The 20436-nt window shown below is 35.8% G+C and overlaps 1 protein-coding gene across 1 annotated transcript in view; it reads right to left on the reverse strand.

The window, feature by feature from the left end:
- The window catches only part of LOC110451884 (SLIT-ROBO Rho GTPase-activating protein 1-like), a 118591-nt gene that overhangs the window by 97044 nt on the left and 1111 nt on the right, over positions 1–20436 (reverse strand). The gene's annotated exons all lie outside the window — the stretch shown is intronic.

Here is a 20436-nt window from a genome sequence, read left to right on the forward strand (position 1 = left end):
ATCTGCATACAAGCTTAAGATGCCTACAGGTCCTTAGGCTGTTCAATTATTTATACAAGAGGCATACAGGGCTACTCCCCTTTGAGCAGTTCACCTGATAATCAGTAAATGCTGGGTATTTTGCCCAGAAATGCACAACCCTGTGTAATCAAAACTTATAACAAATCTAAATATGTTCAAGGGTTTTAGTAACATACACATAACACTGAAAATGTAAATGAAGTGTCCTATAATAAATGAGCAACATAATTACCTATTAGTTCAAATGAAAATCTCGGCTCAATAATTGAATATCCATATTATAGACAATAAAGCTCCATGTAATTACAGGGTAACAATAAAATAACACAACTACTAAATACATTATACTATAGTGTTCTTAAACATGCCTAACTCATTCACCCCTGAAATTTCATAATGAACTAATCCAGCCTTTGAATTGGAAGAGTTCAAATATGTCTTCAGTGGTGAATGAGTTAAGAGTATAACATGTGCACACAACACTGTAATAGACACAGCTGGCACTGTCCTTTGTTACAGTGTATAACAGTACAAGGTCAAGGACTCACTTGTATTACCCAATTGTTAAGGATTATAGGACATTTGAGGAGGCTGACACTGGTGTGTGGAAGGACAGATGTTCCTATGCCATCATCACATGTGCAGAGAGAGGGATACTTAGTTTTTAGATAGTTCAGGAAGGAGATCACTAACATGGGTTTGATGACAAACAGCTTAATCTTCAGATTACTTATGCATAAATGATTCCAATGTCCAACAGTAATACTTTATTCTCTCATTACGGTCTAAAAGACAGCCATTGACATGAGACTGGACCCATCTGAGTCAGTCTATATTCTTTTACATGCTATTATCATCAACATTCACCCCTATGTAACTTAAGTAAACTCTACCATGCATTGATATGGATGTGTCCATTATGGTCTACAGTGGTGAAAGGGTTAATTACAATACTAATCAGTACCTGCAATCAAATCAAACAGACCTTCTTCATTTTGTATAGCTCTGTCATTGACACACTCAAATTGGCAGATCTTTGTCAAATTAACAACTCTCTGACCTTGAAACAAAAACAAATGTAAAAGGCATACCTAACATACCAAACACTGTTTAGACAAATTTATTGTAAGAATCCAGTTAATCAGTGTTTTTAACTATTTGTTTTAAATGGCGGTTAAACCATACATATATATATATATTTTTTCCTTATAATATATATATCCTACTCCTCAAATTGGATCTGATAAAGGACACTTGAGGTCAAAGAGGGTCAAAAGAGGGCACTCAGGTCAGAGGAATGTCCAATGTCTTACGTAACTCTGGGTTAGAGGATACTCCAAGAAAGAGAATGCTCAAGGTCAGCATTCATTGAGGGCTAGGGGACATTCAAAGGAACACAACATGTACAGGTCAGCATTTACATGTGGGTCATTGGTTAAAGAGCATGGGTTAAAGATCGTGGTTCATTGGGTTTAAAGGACACTCAAAGCAAAATGACAGTCTGGGTCAACCAGGACTACAGGTACACTAACAATATGTATATAAGTGTACTTTAAAAATCATTAAGTATACATAAATGTATTTTTACTTGTACATTAACATGAATATATACTGATGTGCCTGGTACTTATATATTAATGTTTAAGTTTCTGGACTAATGGCTACAGTACAGCTAAGCTCAATATATACCTGTACCACTACCTATAGGTTTCTCCAGTAAGAACTCTTTATATATGTGATATTAACCCAAATGTATTCTTACGCATGAACACAGACATGTTCTCCATTAGCCCCAAGGAAAACAATATACAGTGGCCAGTCATAACAAAAATTCTGTCAACACATTTCTAAATCTCAAAGTATGATACATTAGTTCCGAGTTAAACAACATATATAGTGGCCAGTCAACTATAATTTTGTCTGGATATATCTCAAACTGGGTGTTTTATTTTACTTCGTTCACTTGTACAGTTAAACACAGACTTCACAGCCACTTAACAGACCTCTTAGACTTGAAGCTGTCTTCTGATAACATGTTTTTATTTCTTGTTTGCCAAAACCAATGAAGTCTTCGCTCCATTTACACCCCACTGTCAGTCAAATCACCTGTAGGTTTGGACCAGATCTAGAAAAGGGGCTATCTTATCTCTCTCAATCTATATAGACAGCATCGGCAAAACCTCAAAACATTCCTCTGCCAAAGCATCTCAAAACACAGCAGCCTTCTACCAAAACCTGTTGTTCATGACAGAAGAATGATTTTTTGCTATTTTTTATTAAAATATTTGCTAAAAGGGTACTCATCTCAAATTCCTCTGTATGTCTACAAAACGACTATCAAAGTGATCCTTTGAAGATGTACCCTACAGCAATAGCTGATCTCAATACAACAATATTTCATTACAAAATTCCAAGATTGATAATTCAGCATCCAGCTTGTATCATATAAATAGCAGTTTCAGTGAACACACAATATACATTAAACTTATAGTAGCTGTAGAGAGAAGAAGTCTAATGCATTACTTTCAAAAACAGTTTTAGTTTCAACAAGCCATGCACTGATAGAGAGCAGCTTTAGACGTAGTACAGATATTTTAAATGTGTTTCACCGAGTGTATAGAATTAATAGTCTAAACATCTCACAATCATGAATCATATTCAATATTTCTAATAAAATAATCATATCTAAGTAAATATGTGATACTTCTGACAATATTATAAGCTAATCAGATTTCAACATGTGAATTTACTCAGTTTTGATTTTATGCTATATTACACATTATACACGTATTTATGATTTACATTTAGAGTTATCTCCCTTATATGATTTTTTATTGATCAATATTATCAGAAATACTTGGACGATATCAACATTACACAATCATATCACTTTAAAATGGTGCTATGATTTAATTAACAAAAAAAATGATTAACCTGTTTATTAGCATGGAACTCTTGTTTTGTAAAGTGTATGTCACAATAAAGTAGCATGTAGCCTTAAGTCTCCATGTCACATTAAGTTAGTATACAACCTTATTTTGTCAGAGTATGACATAATCAGTGTTTCTTCATTAAATGTCAGAACATAAGAAAGAAGTAAAATTCAACAACCAGATTGCAGGAATGACGCATTTATAAAAGTAAAAGCATGCCCCGAAGTTCTGGAAATAAATTGTGCTTTTATTATGAGATTGATTGCCTAGAATCTAGGAAAGCTGAAATAGACAATACATGTGTTGGGACCTGTGTCTGACTGCAGACTCTAATTTCATTGAGCATTTTATCACAGTGGGCTAGTCTATGCAGTCACTACACACGCACTCATACACACGCATACATGTCTGTGTCTGATAAAACAAATTAATGTACATCAAGTTTGATAGATACTCAGCAGAACTGATGAGACTATGACATGCTATTTTTACATAACAACATTTCTACAAGCCTTTCTGAGACTTGGTGGTGGTTTTTTTATCTCATGGCAGACAACTCAAAGAGCAGGATGAAACTCATTATGAAATTAATTTGGTATAACATACATTCAGGTATATTTCTCAAGTACTGCTACAAAAAACAGTTTCATTTGCTTTCTGAAGACACACTTTTGTTTTTCCCTGGCTTCAGTTATGTATCTCTCCTTTTGAAATACCATCAAACCATTTTTATTTCTTTGCTAACTCACAGTGTTTCAATTAACCAAAACTGTGCTGAAGGAAATTCAGCTGATTAAAGATACATCATTACATGTGTGTCCAATTAAACCGAAAAGATATTAAGGAACAACTCTGATTTTCATCCAAGACCATTATATCCTATTTATTGAGAAGTGGTTTTAACTGTTGCCATGTTATGACTTATTAACCTATATATATATATAGCCTTTATATCAGTACTGTACTGCATGTCAAAAGAAACCAAAGATTTCCCCAACATCAACCCGGCAGTGTACAGGAATGCTGCTTCCTCAGCAGTCAGGTTCATTATCACACTTTATAACACAGGATACCTTAAAACATCTGTTTTTCTTCCTTTATATTTCCTGAATGGTTCACGTTTATTCATCAATCAATAGAGATGTGTATTAACTAGGTTAGCTCTATCATGTACACCAGGTTATGCTCATTCAAATTTATCCTGTACCAAAATCCTTCTGGACAATGTACTGACTAACAAGACATTTCTGGATGTTGTACATGTATATCAGGCCAACACAACAATTAGGCATTGTGCTAGAAAATAAAATTTCTGGACATTACACAAGTTTCTGGATAAAATCCTAAAATACCTTTATAACTGATGTGGTCTATATTTTAACCATTCACTGTTTGTTAACCATGCATATCTTCTTCCTGTTTATACTGGTATTCTCATAAAGAATTTCTGTAACAGGAAGAAATCTGATATGCATCCTTGGCCTCATACCTTGTATAGGAAATAACCGTGACGTCACACAGCTCAAATTTACCAAATTAGGTTTTCCTCATAAGTTCTTATAAGGCTATAAAGTTCTTACTTTGGTGTACGATATCAATGGATACATATTTCTTGTGCCTTTCAAATTTTAACATTAAGTTAAGTCTGAATTTTAGAAATATCTGCACGTCTATAATTTGGAACACTTTTGAAAAGAGATACATATATGTCAGTAAGATGTATCGGGGAGTAGATCCATAGTTAGGGTAACTAACGTTAACGTCAACCTGTGACCCAATTATACCATGTAGCACAGAATAGCAGGGAAAACAGCATTTGTCCTAATGACGAGAGTAAGAACATCCAACACCACAGTTATGTTAAAAGTGGTCTTAAAAAAGGGGAACACTTCCCACTGTTAGTATGTGAAGCTGCCAGATAAGTTTCTGGGTACAAACTTTTAACCACTTTTTTGTTTGTTTACTGTTTATATCCAATTTGATCAAGTTTGACAGTCTTTTAAAAGTTGTGGGGAACCGCTAAATGTCACTTCAAAGTCACATTCTGTAAGTGGTATCAATGTTTACAATACATTACCCAGAATATGATAAGGATAGTCATCAGGTGACCTCCCTTTGTGGTCAGACTGACCTGTGTTGGTCCACTGATTGACCCCCTGAGGACTGATGTGTATTAAACATCAAAGCCTGAGGGTGACCTCACCTCAATCACAAATTCCTGTTGCCATTCCATTAACTTATCACACACCCCTTTCTAACAGTGGGTATATTATAAGGTAATTGGAACAAAATTGTATAATTGTGATTGAAATTAGAATAACAAGTGAAAGTGACCTAACCTATTGTGTATGATTACAGATGAGGTCACCATCAGGCCCCAATCTATAGTAATCCTCCTCCTAATTGTTTACCCTGTCTGGGCATCAGTCATCACTTCCCACTTAAAACATTCTTATAGTGTTTATCTATTGGGTAGAGAAACAGCAGGTCAGGGCTGCTTGGTAAATATTGGTGCAGGTTGGACCAGATGTGCAGACTTACTATCAGAGGGATGCACAGAGATCACAGCCTCTGGGTTTAGTGTGTTAACAAACACCTCACACCATGGGAGCCTGTACAACAACATGCAGACTTCTTCTAAAAGAGCTACTATGTCTCTGTCAAGGTAAAGATGGGCTCATAGTGAGTTTGGTTAGTGAGCTTGGGTGAATTGGAACAGGCTTGAAGTGAACTTGACTTGTGTACCCAGAATGTTATCTGGTTTCTCACAAAGTACAACTCTGAAAGATTTACATGTCTCTATCTTAAAAATAAAGACCTAGGTTAGCTTGTTTAACTCATTCACCCCTGAAATTTCATAAATGAAGTATTCCAACCTTTGAATTGGAAGAGTTCAATTGTGTCTTCAGTGGTGGATGAGCTACCTGTAAGTGAGATGTACCCAGCCAGTCGAACTTAGATAATGATGTAGTTCTCTCACACCTTTGTAATTATGTAACCCTGCTGTGGGCCGCTAATGCAGTATACATACTTGTTATCTACCTATATATATATAGGTGAGATTGGCTGGGAAACATACAACTGAGATTCCACCCTTCCATCATTAGACAGTAACTGAGGGACCAGCATTATACAGTAACTGGGGGACAATCATTATACAGTAACTGAGGGATCATGATTATACAGTACCTGAGGGACCATGATTATACAGTAACTGAGGGACCATCATTATACAGTAACTGAGGGACCATCATTATACAGTAACTGAAGGACCATGATTATACAGTAACTGAGGGACCATGATTATACAGTAACTGAGGGACCATGATTATACAGTAACTGAGGGACCATGATTATACAGTAACTGAGGGACCATGTAAGATGACATAATTGTACAAGTGGTCACGTCAGTACATTGTCAATTTTTAAAACAAGTGAACATGCATGTGATTAAGACGAAAAAAACATTGACTTTTTTGGAACATTTATCATTGAACTGTTCGTAGACATCCATGAGTTAAGTCATTATTTTAACCTATTTTCAAACCTACAGAAACTTGCAGGATGCTTCATAAGCAATACCTTGGTAATCAATACAATCAGACCTGAGTGCCAATACCCTAGGCTATGCCTGTGTTCCAGCAATTTGCTGGAATGGAGAACCATTGTACCATAAAGTCACCTCTGCTCTGTCCTGCTGACCTTTTCCTAGGGTGATTGCCTAATGTAAAGGCCTCTAACCTAGTAATCTAAATAAGCATGGACAGAGAATGTGAAATTTATAATTTACATTGACACTCTTACAGACCCAATGTGGGTATCAACTTCTTTACAATGGAGCTTTAGCTCTGCAAACATCAAGAGAAGCTTTTATAGAAAGTATATATTCTATATGGGAAATGGTGACACATGACCTTTCCTAAACCGATTGCGACTCATCCAATCTCAACGTAATCAGGTGTTATGCTATGAAAGTTCTTGAATGCTCAGCCAATCCAGTCACTAATTCAATGACAACTAACAGTAAAATTACAGTAACACAATGTCGTTGGTCCTACATAGATGGGGGGTTTCAAATTGGCTAGATATTAAATTTGTGGATATGACAGTTATAATACTGAAGTGTGTAAAAATCAACCCAAACACTCCAGGTTAGGATTGGCAACACTCGAAATCTCAAATTCGTATTACTCTCAGTGTCACAAATTGAGGTCAAGTGCGTATTCACCTTACCCAATCAATCACTGCGATTATATACTACTCCGATCTGAGTCTCTCTAACGTTTGTCTTGAGAAACACAAATGACCTACTTCGAGGAAAGTGTTTACGTACCATATATGGTTTTGTTATGTCTTTAAGTTACCAGGAAATTAAAGCATGTTTTAACTTCCTAGCAAGTGTCGTAAGCTTATCATTCAGTCAATAACAGGAGGCCCATTTATCAAATGTTTCCAGGACTTTCTACATGAGATAACAATTGTTATAAATAAACTTATTTATTTCACAACAATCGATTGAACCCAGACCACCTTGATAAAAGGCAATGTGTGCTATCCACTGACTCACCCGATCACCTAAAGTTCAAAGGACACTGAACCATTTAAAATTCTGATGACAAACATTTTCATATAAATCGTACCTTATTAATTTAAATACTTATAATATATATACTAACAGTAATTTATTAAATTATCACATATTCAATGTAACGTGTGAATCCCATTTACCGGTGTTTTTCTGGTCTTTCTACATAATTTAAAACTTTAAGTTTTCACTTATCTTACAATTTGGTAGTTGATGGTTTATGTAGAAAAAGTCCAGCATGCATTTATAATAAGCAAGTAGCCTATTTCTTGATACGAGAAGAGTTTTAGAATGTGTTTTGTACACCTGAGACAGGATGATTAATACTACTTAAGCATTTGTTTTCCTTACCAGATTAATTCTGCCATCTGTCAAAACAGAGATGTGGATATCTGTTACATGGTTCAAATGAGCTGTCTTTTTTGCCATTCTGTTAACAGGGACGTGATTGAGCATTTGAGGATCTTCTCAACTGAGAGAAAATCTAAATATGGGCTGGTTTGGGGCTGTACATTCGTGTTGGTGAGGTTGGGAGGTGGGAGTAGTAGGCAAAGCCACTAAGAAAATCTTTGGTTCTAAAATTGCCTTATGTGATGGCCTGTATTAAGATTGTTTAAACTCTTTTGCCTAAATGTCTCATACTGGGTATGTCATCTTGTATGTAGCATGCAGTTATGTGACAGACTGACAATGCCTTCTTTTGGATTTATTTTCAGGGCAAATGAACTTGATAAAAAAAGGACACTGCTCCTTCAAATGCAAATATATGAAAACAGGTGCCTATTGTGTGGTGTTTGTGAATGAGTGATATGGAGTCAGATATACAGGCTTTACTGGAGAAATGGAGATTCTGTGGAAAATAGCTATCATGTTCAATGTCCTGTGTATGTAACCCATCCATTAACCAATTCATTATACAAGCTTCAGTCTGTCAAAGAATGAGAAAATGCCTGCAGACATCACAGTTACTTCCCTTTACTTCAGCAGACTCTTGTGTGCTCCCTGTTTATATATAATATTCCTAGCCTGTCAAAAGCAATTTTTCAGTCCATTTAAAAATTATCTTTGGCATTTTAATAAATCAACATACTGAAATCAACATAATGAATTATTCAAAATTCAAGGGGAAGTTAAAGGTTTGAGTAAGTCTGTATTATTATAATTACCAGACCCAAAGGAGACACTTAATACAACTATCCTGATATTCTAGCCAGCCTTGCAGAGGACATAGCCAGCCACTCAGAACAATGTCTTGCCATGAACATCTAATAAACCTGCATGCGCTGATGACTCAATTCTCTAGTGGCCTGGTCTGACCTAATCGTAAAAGACAATGAATGCTAGATTACCAGTTCTTTGTGCAGTCGGTACCACATGCTGACGTCAACATGCACCTTGACAATGCTTCCACTGGGTACTCTGCATCAGTATGGTTCAGGATTCTTAAAAACCCGTTCATTGATCAGGGGGGACTGATGACAGATGGTGAAGCTGTATAGTCGTATAATACCTGGCTGGAGGCACTGCGCAGTATTAATTACTGTCTCAGGTACCAGTACAGCAGTCATCAATACACAGACAGGTTTAAATGAATCACATTATAGGAGCTTTAATTCTGAAATGAGGACAAATTTCAGATCAATAGAAAAATCTGTAGGTGCAGTATTTAGCCGAGAATCCATATATATAACGGTCATAAAACAGACATGCATCACAGTAGTGTCAGATATATTTAACACCGGTGCTAACCAGGGAATCCATCACTATACCTGTACACATGTATAATGAAGACGACCTGACCTGCCCATATCATATTAACGAAAGTAGTGTGAAAGTAGTGTAATGAATTTAAGTCACGTTTAAATAACCACTGTTAAGGTTGCTAAAGGAATGTCAGATGACACAACTAATCTGGAGGTCATCAAATCTCAAGGTTATATACACCAGTTTTATGGGATTTACATTATACATGTAACAGAGATTTTCATTTTCTGTCACTTCTCCCATACAACTGTCATGACTGAAGTTTTATTTTTTGTATCGTATTGTAGCATAATCTACTGTAAACCATAGTAAACCCTGTTTAACGTCTGTCCATAGATTTTTTTCCACAACCCAACATTTTATATTTAACTTATACCGTAACTATTCTACTGTATGTATCTGAAAGGATTTTGAAATATTCCCCCTTACGACGTAAAAGAAAACAGTGTGACGGTTAAAGTTCATTTGGCAGTTGGGGTTAGGTGTCAGGTAGTCAATAGGTACCAATTTTGCAGTAAGTGTCCAGTATGTGTCTACAATCTTCCAAATTCAAAAGGAGACATTCATAGGTTGTTATATATTTGCATAATTCTTTAACTGTACCTCGATCAACAGTCATGTTTCAAAAATCTATGTACATGTAACAGGAATGCATCAAACATTTACGATATAGCCAGGATACAAACATCAAGTGCTAACTTTGAATGACATTAATATGACATGTTTAGTGGCGGGTAATGTTAGATAGCATAACCAATAACCTGTCCTGTCCTATAGTTAGTGGTGAAACAATGTGACGGCACTGGGGAGTTTTGGCAGGCCATGGTTGATATATCACATCCTCAATACTGTTGTCTACATCGCTTAGTGTACCTTACATTGATGGTGCTCCAAGAAAACTTACCCAGAGCAGTGTTTCCGACACAAAATCAATCATTCTGGAGCTCTGAAGTAGTGTTCTGGGAGTCAGAGAGCACCGTTTCCCTATCCTTTACCCACGGTACATTCACAAGTGTATTACACATTACCGAATACAATCTTCCTTACCCCCCATTTGTCTGACAATATACTGTTACAAAACACACAGAACTGTAAAGAATATCTGAAACCATACATTGCAACAAAACTAATGAATTATTTGTTTTGAACATATATTACATACACTTTACACTTCAGTTAATGCAAAATATGGCCTTTAGGTGTTTTGAGTTCACCAACAGAATAAATAGTCACATTTCCTGAAGACTTTTCAATCATATCACATAAATTATGAATTATTTCACAATAGACATGCCAATATTTATGTAGGGTCATCATAACAAACCCAGCAAGAACCAACTGTCAAAACAACAGCTAAAACTATTAACCATCAGAATAAACAGTCTGTCTATAAGAGGCACGCCCTACCACCAATGAAAATCCTTTAAAATAAACATCCCAAGCCGTATTAATGGAAATAAAAAAAAATTAAAATGATGGAAAAATTAAAATGATGGAAATCTTTTCCAATTTACGAAATTTCTCTGTCATCACCTATAGGAGTATGAAAACATTCAATATTTTGAAACAATACTATGATATTACATGAACAATTGTGAAATACAATGTCACAATCAGCTCTTGGCAGAACAGGTAATGTGAAAATAAGAATAAAAAATACAATTAAACATAGTATTGAAAAGTTGGTCATTCCTTACGGTGAGATATATCAATATGGGTGAAGTGTCTGTGTCGTAAAATCACGGTGGGGGATGATTCAATTAATCATCAATTAACAGTATTGATGGAAATATCATCAACTTAAGCTGTGTTGATAGACTTACTAAATATCATCAATACCACATGGTGTGAGATCTACTAGATAATATTTCAATCACGTGCCCGAGCCCACGTTCTTATGTTCCTCTCGTAATAATAAATTTCATCAGTTTTAAATCACATAAAATGATATCCCCATCATTGCTAGTACTTGAGAGCAATCAGGGTCTATTTCTCAACCGACGTGTCTGTTGTGAACAGATAAATATTGACATAGGAGGAAAGTTGGCAATGTCCTATACCTGCTTAATAGAAATATTGGAAATGTTTACTAAATGAGAAATTGATAGGGTGTATAGAAATTCAGCGGGACCTCGTCATAAATGATGTATTGCACATGCTGGTATTCGAATTTGAAAACATTAAACCAACCATAAGTACTTGAGATTTTATCACCCGTCAACACTTTTAAAGATATTAAAGCTCATTCAGTACAACTCATTCAATGCCAGTTTCAATAGAGCTATGTTTACAAATTCCGACTGATTAAAATCCCCTCAGGATCATCTTTACCTCTAGAAGGAAGAAAACTGGTAATCCAATAGCATTGCCTGTATTTCTGTGGCTGACCTTGTGATCTCCTTGGCTTGAACAGTATGTCAGAGTTTAGGGTACAGATGTTGGCTTACTCAATACACTATGGTGTATCACCTGTGTTCTATGAGTTTACGACCTTGACCCCATGACCATGTAACACAGGTTTATGCTACTGATGGTGGATTATAGAACTTATAGTACTGATGGTGGGTGGTAGTACTGATGGTGGACCCGGGTTACTGGCATGATCAATTCACCATAGTAAATTTATTGTTCTATGAATGGATTACCTTGACCTCATGACCTCATGACCCAGGTTTATGGTATGGTGGACTCCTGATCAATACTCTTTAGTACAGTATGTATATATCAGTTCTTTGGCATGATGACCTTGACCCCACAACCACAGTAACATGGGTTTACAGTTACACCTGGGTTACTCAATACACTATCTTGATATGCATGACCCTATAACATGTTCATGGTACAAATGATAGGTGACCCAAAATATCAAGTATTCAAAGAGAATATAAACTTGACCCCAGGACTTCGTCAGTGTGACACAGATTTAAGGAACACATGAAGTGTTATTTTGTTCACCACTGTTCTATGCTTGTATAACTAACTATCAGGCCCCTATCATGACATGGCGGTTGTGCTATAGATAGGAGGTAATGTAATTCCCTAAAGTGGATTGTTTATCAACCAATCTGTGCCCCCTTATCTATAAGTAAGGAGAAGCATTTATTGGACCTACATGTCTGCTGATTATTATCCTCATCAGTCTCCGACCCTAGCTACAGTAGTTCTACCACCCAGCATCAACATGTTGACATTTGTCTACATGTTCAAACAGTACTAAGAAGTGCATAGTTATTACATATATATATCTAAAATCACTGCTTCAAGAAGTACATCAAGTATATATCATAGTGCTCTAAAATGGATATACATGTATATATCCAAAATTAAATAATAAGATTATCACACCTGAATATTTCCTCTGTATAGATTACAAAACCTACAAATAAAATCAGTCATGAAATGATATGTTTAGATACCATGCAGATATATATATATCTAATAGTCTTTTAGAACTGAATTCCCTCAGAGGATCTCGGAACGAACAGGTGATGGGAAGTTCTCAGAACCAGCTGAACCTAAAGTTAACTGTAACAGATGGTTAATTAATTATCTGATGTAAAGCAGAGATTTAAAGTACCATTTTGTATCTGGTAACCTTTGATTCTGTCGTTTATCATATTCTAAGATGTACCACACAGCTATAAGTGTCTGACAGCCCTGTAGATCAACTTTCCCTGTATCATAGGGCTTTCTGCTGTGAGTATAAAGGCATATTTAAATCATTCACCCCTCAAGACACATTTGAACTACTCCAATTCAAAGGTGAATGAGTTATATCGCTAATTTTTGTCAATTGTTAGCTAACTTTCCTTAACTACAAAACATATTTTAGTGACTCAGTTTTCAAATGTTTTAGGTGTAATTATATACTTCTGGGTTTTTATTGAGAAAAAAAGATTGGACACTTTATTCTTGTGAAATTAACACCTACTGAAGCAATTCTTAAGACCACCAAAGGGTGTTGATCACCATCCAGTATATATATAGCCAAGAATTGATTCTGAACGAGGGAACTGTCCAGTACAAGTTCATAAAGAAATGTGTCACCACTACTATAAACAGTACCTGTAAGGTTACATGCCTCCCAGCTGTCAGCACCTGACACAGCTGTAACATATCATTGGTATGTATCAATCTGTTACACCAGCATCAGCTCCCTACATGTTGTAATCACAACTGTACCACATAAACACATACAGTAGTGTTGGACAGAGGCCATCTGTACACAACTCATGACAATATATTTAATGAGCAGCATTTCTAATGACATTCATTCAGCATTATTTTCAGCTTAGCGTGTCACAGCTTCACCAGTCTGATTACTTTCTAGTACAGCCTCATTATCGTCACACCTGCAATCTCGTTAGTGCAGGTCGAGGTATTCAAAATCTTCACACCTGTAAAAGTTCTTATTTCAATCACTGTACAAGCTTTGTAATACACAATTCACAATCGTACTGGGAGGGAGGTTATGGGGGTTCCCCTTTTTAAGGATCACTGCAGGCAATCCACTGGAGAGTTCACTGTAGGATTTTGTTTTTATAGCTATTACCTCCCCTTTATTTGGTTTTGGATATAACAGTATAATGCGTAATCAAATGGGCCAGGGCACTTCCGTTGACCAGGTAGCTCAGTTGGTTGGTCTCAGGCCACTGAATTTTTACACTCAGAACATTGTTGTTGATTGCTTTTCATTTATCTAATCCCTAGAAGACTTTATTTCATAAAAGACCCCCACTCCCCCACCCCCCAAAGATGTATTTTCTTTTTAGAGTTTTTTTACAGGGATCCTAAAACCACCAATTATATGGTCTCAAAGTACTGTGAGGTATGTAACGGTGTCCCCCTTGGTAATACACCCATCCTCATATGACCCTGCTGTCAAGAGGACATTTAAAACCACAAACAAATAAAATTATTAATACACTCTGACTGCAGACAAGCACTGACTCTAAGGACCAAAAATTAATGCATAGTGTTCCTCTTTTCCAGGAAATTTGCTGTTCCAGACATTTTTTACAGATTACCAACACAATTGCCTTGTATTATTGATGTTTCCATTTTCTCAGGAACTAAAAGTATAACTTCTAAACTGCTCCATCTGAAACATTTACAGATTACATACACATCATTTCAGACCAAGCACCAGGGCTTTCTTGGATTTACAGGCCTAACAAAACAACTAAACCTGATAGTTTTTTTTAATCCAAAACAAACTAAATTCCACCTGAACTAAATGAAATTAAATTTTGGTATCTCCGGTCTTTCCTCATTTTGATTTTTGTCCATTAGCGACTGGGCCTTAGGGCCATTACAGTAAAGAACAAATTATTGCCGGCTTTCTAATGGGCATTTTATAATCCATTCAAACCTGCTTTTTTGCCATCTCAAACACTTTTTTTATACTGTCTGTTTTAAAGTACATCATTGTATTTACAACAATTAATGCAGAATAATCTATTAGGAAACAGTGGTTAATATTATTCGAGAGAAACTGGCGTATCCCTCACAGATAGTGTAGTTCTAGAGAGACTGGTATAAAACAGTGTAATTATGGTCAACTCAGAGATTTCAGACCAAAATATTTAAAAGGACATTGTATCACACTTGGGTCTCAGATTGGAATACATTGTATATAGAACAAAATAGTATGGTACACAACACTAAGGTTACAGATAGGAAAAGAAGAGAAACACAACAGATAGCTATCAATACCAGTAACCATTGCACGGCGCCAAAACTACCGTTTACTTACATAGCAATAGCTACACCAACGAAACAGGGCAAGCACGGAAATATTACTGCCTTTATTGAATTTAGTTCATGGTTACAACAGTTTTTCATTTGTGCTGTGAAATAATCAATAGCGTTCTCTTTCCCAGGACTCCCACATATCTGCTGTGGCAGTCACCGCTAACCATCAAACCTTAGTACAGAACACCCTTGTTGGCTAAAAGGAACAGCCTGACCCCTTGCAGAACAAGCAGGCACCTTCATACAACTAACAGAACCTGTGAATAGTTTTGTACTAGTCCCTGCAATTTAAACAATACAAGGCAAACAGTTGTATCAAACTCTAGTTACTGCAGTCAGAATTTCCAACATCAACTTGATAAGACATTAATTTTTGTTTTGTATTCAATGACTGGAACTTTACTGGAACTGTCACGAAAATCAAAGTATATGTATATGACATTTTTCTGAAGAGCATTTTTTGTTATGAAGTACAGAATACAATCACTTTTCATTTATACCACTATAACCGGTAATTAGAATTAGGAGAGGTTCAAGACCATGTAAACAGATCACAAATAGTGATAGCTGGTCCACAGTGATTGCTGGCACAGCACCAGTACCAGTGATAAATTATGACTCATCCCTGTATTAGGGTTAAAATACAATCAATAGTACTTGAATTAGTGATTACACATAGATGTCTAATTAAATTCTGTGATATAATATATACATTTTGTAGATATGTATGAACAGAGGACAACACTGGGAAACTGTAGTAACTCATCTTTGACCAAAAAAAAGGAAATGAAAATTACCTGGTTATGCCATCAGGTCCAACGAGATCACAGGAAAACTTAAATGTTCCCTCAACTGTTAATGCTAAATTACCGGACATTAAAAACCATAACTTTAATTATTTTACAACAATTATGAAACAAGTTTTTACAACTGATATTAATTATCACTCTTGTTGGCCCAGATATTAGCGCAGGGTCTTAATGTGGGAAGAAACCAGAGTACCGAAGAAAACCCACATGGTCGGACAGGTGACCCCATACCTGTTCATGTTCGATCAGGGAATCGAACCCTGGTTGCCTTGATGAAAGGCAAGTGCTCTATCCACTGTGCCACACGACCACCGCACATAAAGGTCACAGCATTGTAAAATATTATAAAAACTAAAACAAATTTATTTCTGCTAACAAATTTATTTCTGCTGACAATGTTTAAATTGTGCAAGATGTTTATAACCAGTAACTGATAAATATTTTTTCCAAGGCTAGATAACAACATTAAAGTTGATATCAGCTAACAGATTTATAATGCCCCACTTCACAAAATCAATAGGTAAATGTCACATTGAAAGTTTCATGCGACATTTGGGGATACAATGTTATCTGAAGAGAAATTGATGAAAATTACAGACAATGATAACACAGCTAACCAATCACACCACAGGAAATGACAGTACGACAACCAATCAGGTGGCTAGAAATGTAATAGGACGACCTCAACATTTGACCTTCGGTGAATCAGGACAATCCCAGTCACTTGTGAAACATCTATTATGCAAAGTAGATATAGAATTAAAGTTTAGGTGATGCATGCATTGTACAGCTCAGTAAATCACCTCCAGCTCATTAAGTCATTGCCTGTAGGGAAACCACGATGTTCCCAGAAGTAATGCATCTGTGTACATAGTATAGTTGTATGCAAAGTATTGTTATGTTTCTGTTACATTATCCACTTGCCAGCTAAAAGGATGCACCCGGTCTCCAACCTCTTCCCTTAAATCACAATGTGTAGACTTGTATACTGTACCATCTCTGGGACCAGCTGCCCAGTTCCTATCAGAAGGTTTGGGGGGCACATGGCCCTGATGGACTCCCTTATCTACTGTACTGTCTGCGTACTGGGCAGGAAGTTCACCTCTTATACAATTTATTGGAAACAAAAATAAAGTGTACTTATATAATCACAGCTTCATCATCTTCAAACAAGGTTCCTGTACTTCTCTTTGACATCATATATATACATATATATGACAAACGTTTTATTGATGGACATGAAGACTGGATGCAATGCATTCTAGCTTACATGTACAAAGCTTCTAACTATCAATATATTTAGTCAATTAGAAGTATCTGACTTTGACATGATATTCAGTTCACCATTGATCTTCTAGTTGAAGATATACTTGAAGGTGGTATATGATGCACCTCTCATCATTTTTCTATCTTTTGATGAAAACCTGTACCTTTTTTCAATGGAAAAATGCAGTGGTATTTAAAGAAATAAGGAAAACAAATACACAACAATTTGAATAATATAACACTTTCAAGACATTTACCTTTGGTAGAACTTAAAACCTTGAAAGTGCTAATTAGTATACTTAAACTTATAAACATGTATAAATACGGAAACAGGAAGGAAATTCAGGACACAATTTCCTCAATTGCAGTAAAAATTACTGATCATTTTTTGTTTTAATTGTACCATTAAAAACTCTGATTCACTGCCACATTAACTGTCATTGATCATTTTACTGTGGGTCACAAACATTCTCATTTAATAGACGTGCAAACAATCAAAAATTCAAATACAGAGACACAAATGGTCAGATTTCATGTCTTTCTGATCACTTTACACACCGGGGAAATTAATTCAGATGAATTGATAGAAATTGATCAGTCGACGTCAGTCTTGGTTACAGGAGAGGTGCTTTCTACATCCATATGATGCTGATAATATCTTGCTGATAATATGTCACCATTCACAAATATAATCTGTTTTGAATGCTAATGTTTAACAGCCCTCACAATGGAGTAGATCTACCCCAGTACTATTTCAGCACCTTGTTGAATGTTTTACTGGATAAGTATACATAATAGATTCTGTACTCTTTCACGGCTAGTAATAGATTCTGTATTATACTTTCAGTATAAAATCTTGCTGATAATATTCATCAGGGTCAGCATGAAGCAAATGACAAAGACTTGTGTTAACAGTGGTGAGTATTAGAGAGCGAACATGTGGATGGGGATGGTGTAGGGCGAAAGACAGATTGAGGCCAGGATATGGTCGGGTGAGCATGCAGCATTAATGTCTAAGTCGGCTGTTGGAAACAAAGAATGGACAGGATATATATATATGGGGACTTAGTCAAAGCTGACTTGGGTACACTATGTCTAACTATCCATATACCCACACACTGTACACTGTACCGTACGGCTTTTGGTGGCCATTTACAGGTTAGACACTCTGAAGATGCACGGAGAAGGTACAATGTACCTATACCCCTAATGGACCTTTGACTCATATTATCACAGGTCACATATATAAATTCATTTATTTCTGTCTTCTACCTTGTTTGGGTTGGGGTTTAATGTTAATCAGATACAGTGTAACACTTCAGTTGATGTTTAACCTAGGCCTCCTACATCTAAAAAAGTCCACTGTAAAACAAGACCAACCTCAACTCATTGTTCACTGTATCGGTAACATGATTCATAATTTCCATTCTCTGCTATAGCCTATATATTTGTTACTGCTGTCTGCAGAAGCAATTCTAGCTTGCCCTGTTGAATCCAATCAATCAAAAGTGCTCGTGTCAGAATACATAGAATTTATTTGATACTTATATATAAGAAATTGAATTATGGAAATGTTTATCAATTAGTTGACAGGAATGTCAGAATTACTAAATAGTTGGATAACACCAGTTTTATTGCATTATATATATATATATATATATAGGGTTGTGGGTTAATTTAATGTAAATATATATGTGAAACTTGATAATACAGCTTATACATGCATGTATCTATATAAAGTAAAAGATACCAGCAGTCCTTCTTTATCTATTGTGGCCTGGTCGTTCTTGTTATCAGGAAACATGTCAGCTATATCTGTACACGATGATTAGATCACATTCACTTGTCATAGGAATACAAAACATACATTTATTTCCCCTCTCACAGCTAGTACAAATTACCCAGCGCATGCCTGTCTCAACGACTCGGGACATAACACATTGTTTCCACAGGTACAGCCTAACTGAGCTTTAGTCATTATGATACCATCAACATGCTTCTGCAATGGGAAGTATGTGTATGATTATCATTGATAAGACTACAATCTACAATGCCATATATATATAACCATATGAAGTTATTTTCTCTACCTTGGTGAATATTGAGCTTTAAGTTATTTAATTAGTATCTTAGTTTATGAGTTTTAATGCAACCAAATTATAAATAAATACAGATTATATTTAACAAGGAATGAAATTAAACACAATTAACACTTCAGTTTTAAAGTAGTTTTGTTACATGTGTCACAAATGTATGAGTATATCCGTATATTATACTTGCAGTGTGTATTGTATGACAAAGTAATGACAATGAACAATTAATACATGTCTCGCTAATTGTGTGTACAAGATCAAAGGTCACAAAGGCAAGGAATCTGTCATGTCTGTCAGGCAACCAATGCCAGGTAAGTAGACCTGTGTACTGATAGACCAATACTGCTCTTCCATACAGCATAATAAACGTTAAAACCCGTTCTAACATTCCTTTTCTTTTGTATTCCAAAGCTTGTGGCTACCTCAAACAGTATACACAATTGTACAAAGTTATGTGAAACTGTTGACTCATCAGTGAATTAGGTTACCAGGTATGCATGTAAGAAGTCACTGCTATTTAATGATGAAAATCTGGTATTGGTTGTACATTAAGGCATGTAAATACATGCGCCACCTTTAATACTGATTTGACTTGCTCTCTTAAACAGTAATTTGAACTATATTTGTGAAGGTATTATATCAAGTCATCAATACCAGGCTTAGAATATCACACATGCATGTAGTTTGTCAATTTTTATCTTCAGAAATACCCATTTAACATTTCTTTGTATTCACACAAAGGACAAGAATGTTTTTGCAGGAAGCCTATTGGGATTCAATGGAAGCATATATGTTTCACTTCGGAGAACATACTTATACATAACATAACAATATACCCAGGTAATCTACTGAGTTACATACAATCATAGCTCAGTGTTACACTCCCGGTACTTGGTAATGCACATAGACCACAATGTATGTCACCAACGTCCTCGCAATCCAAGTCTATGTTAAATATGTAGGACTTAATACAATATTCTTCACTATTGTCAGGTAAATCTCTAATAATGAAAACATTTCCTTCAGACAGGGGACTTTCACCCATTGTCCTGACTCCATGTTTAAGTTGTGTGAAAGGTGTCTCACTACCCTTTGACATCATATGGGAAACCTAGTTTTATCAAATAACTGATCAGCGTTAAGGTCTAATAATTATCTGCTGTAAGATGTACCTAGCTATCCCCTTTATCTATTCAAACTAACTAAACTGC

This window comes from Mizuhopecten yessoensis, unplaced genomic scaffold (assembly GCF_002113885.1).
Source record: "Mizuhopecten yessoensis strain PY_sf001 unplaced genomic scaffold, ASM211388v2 scaffold6277, whole genome shotgun sequence".
NCBI classification, from domain to species: Eukaryota; Metazoa; Mollusca; class Bivalvia; order Pectinida; family Pectinidae; genus Mizuhopecten; species Mizuhopecten yessoensis.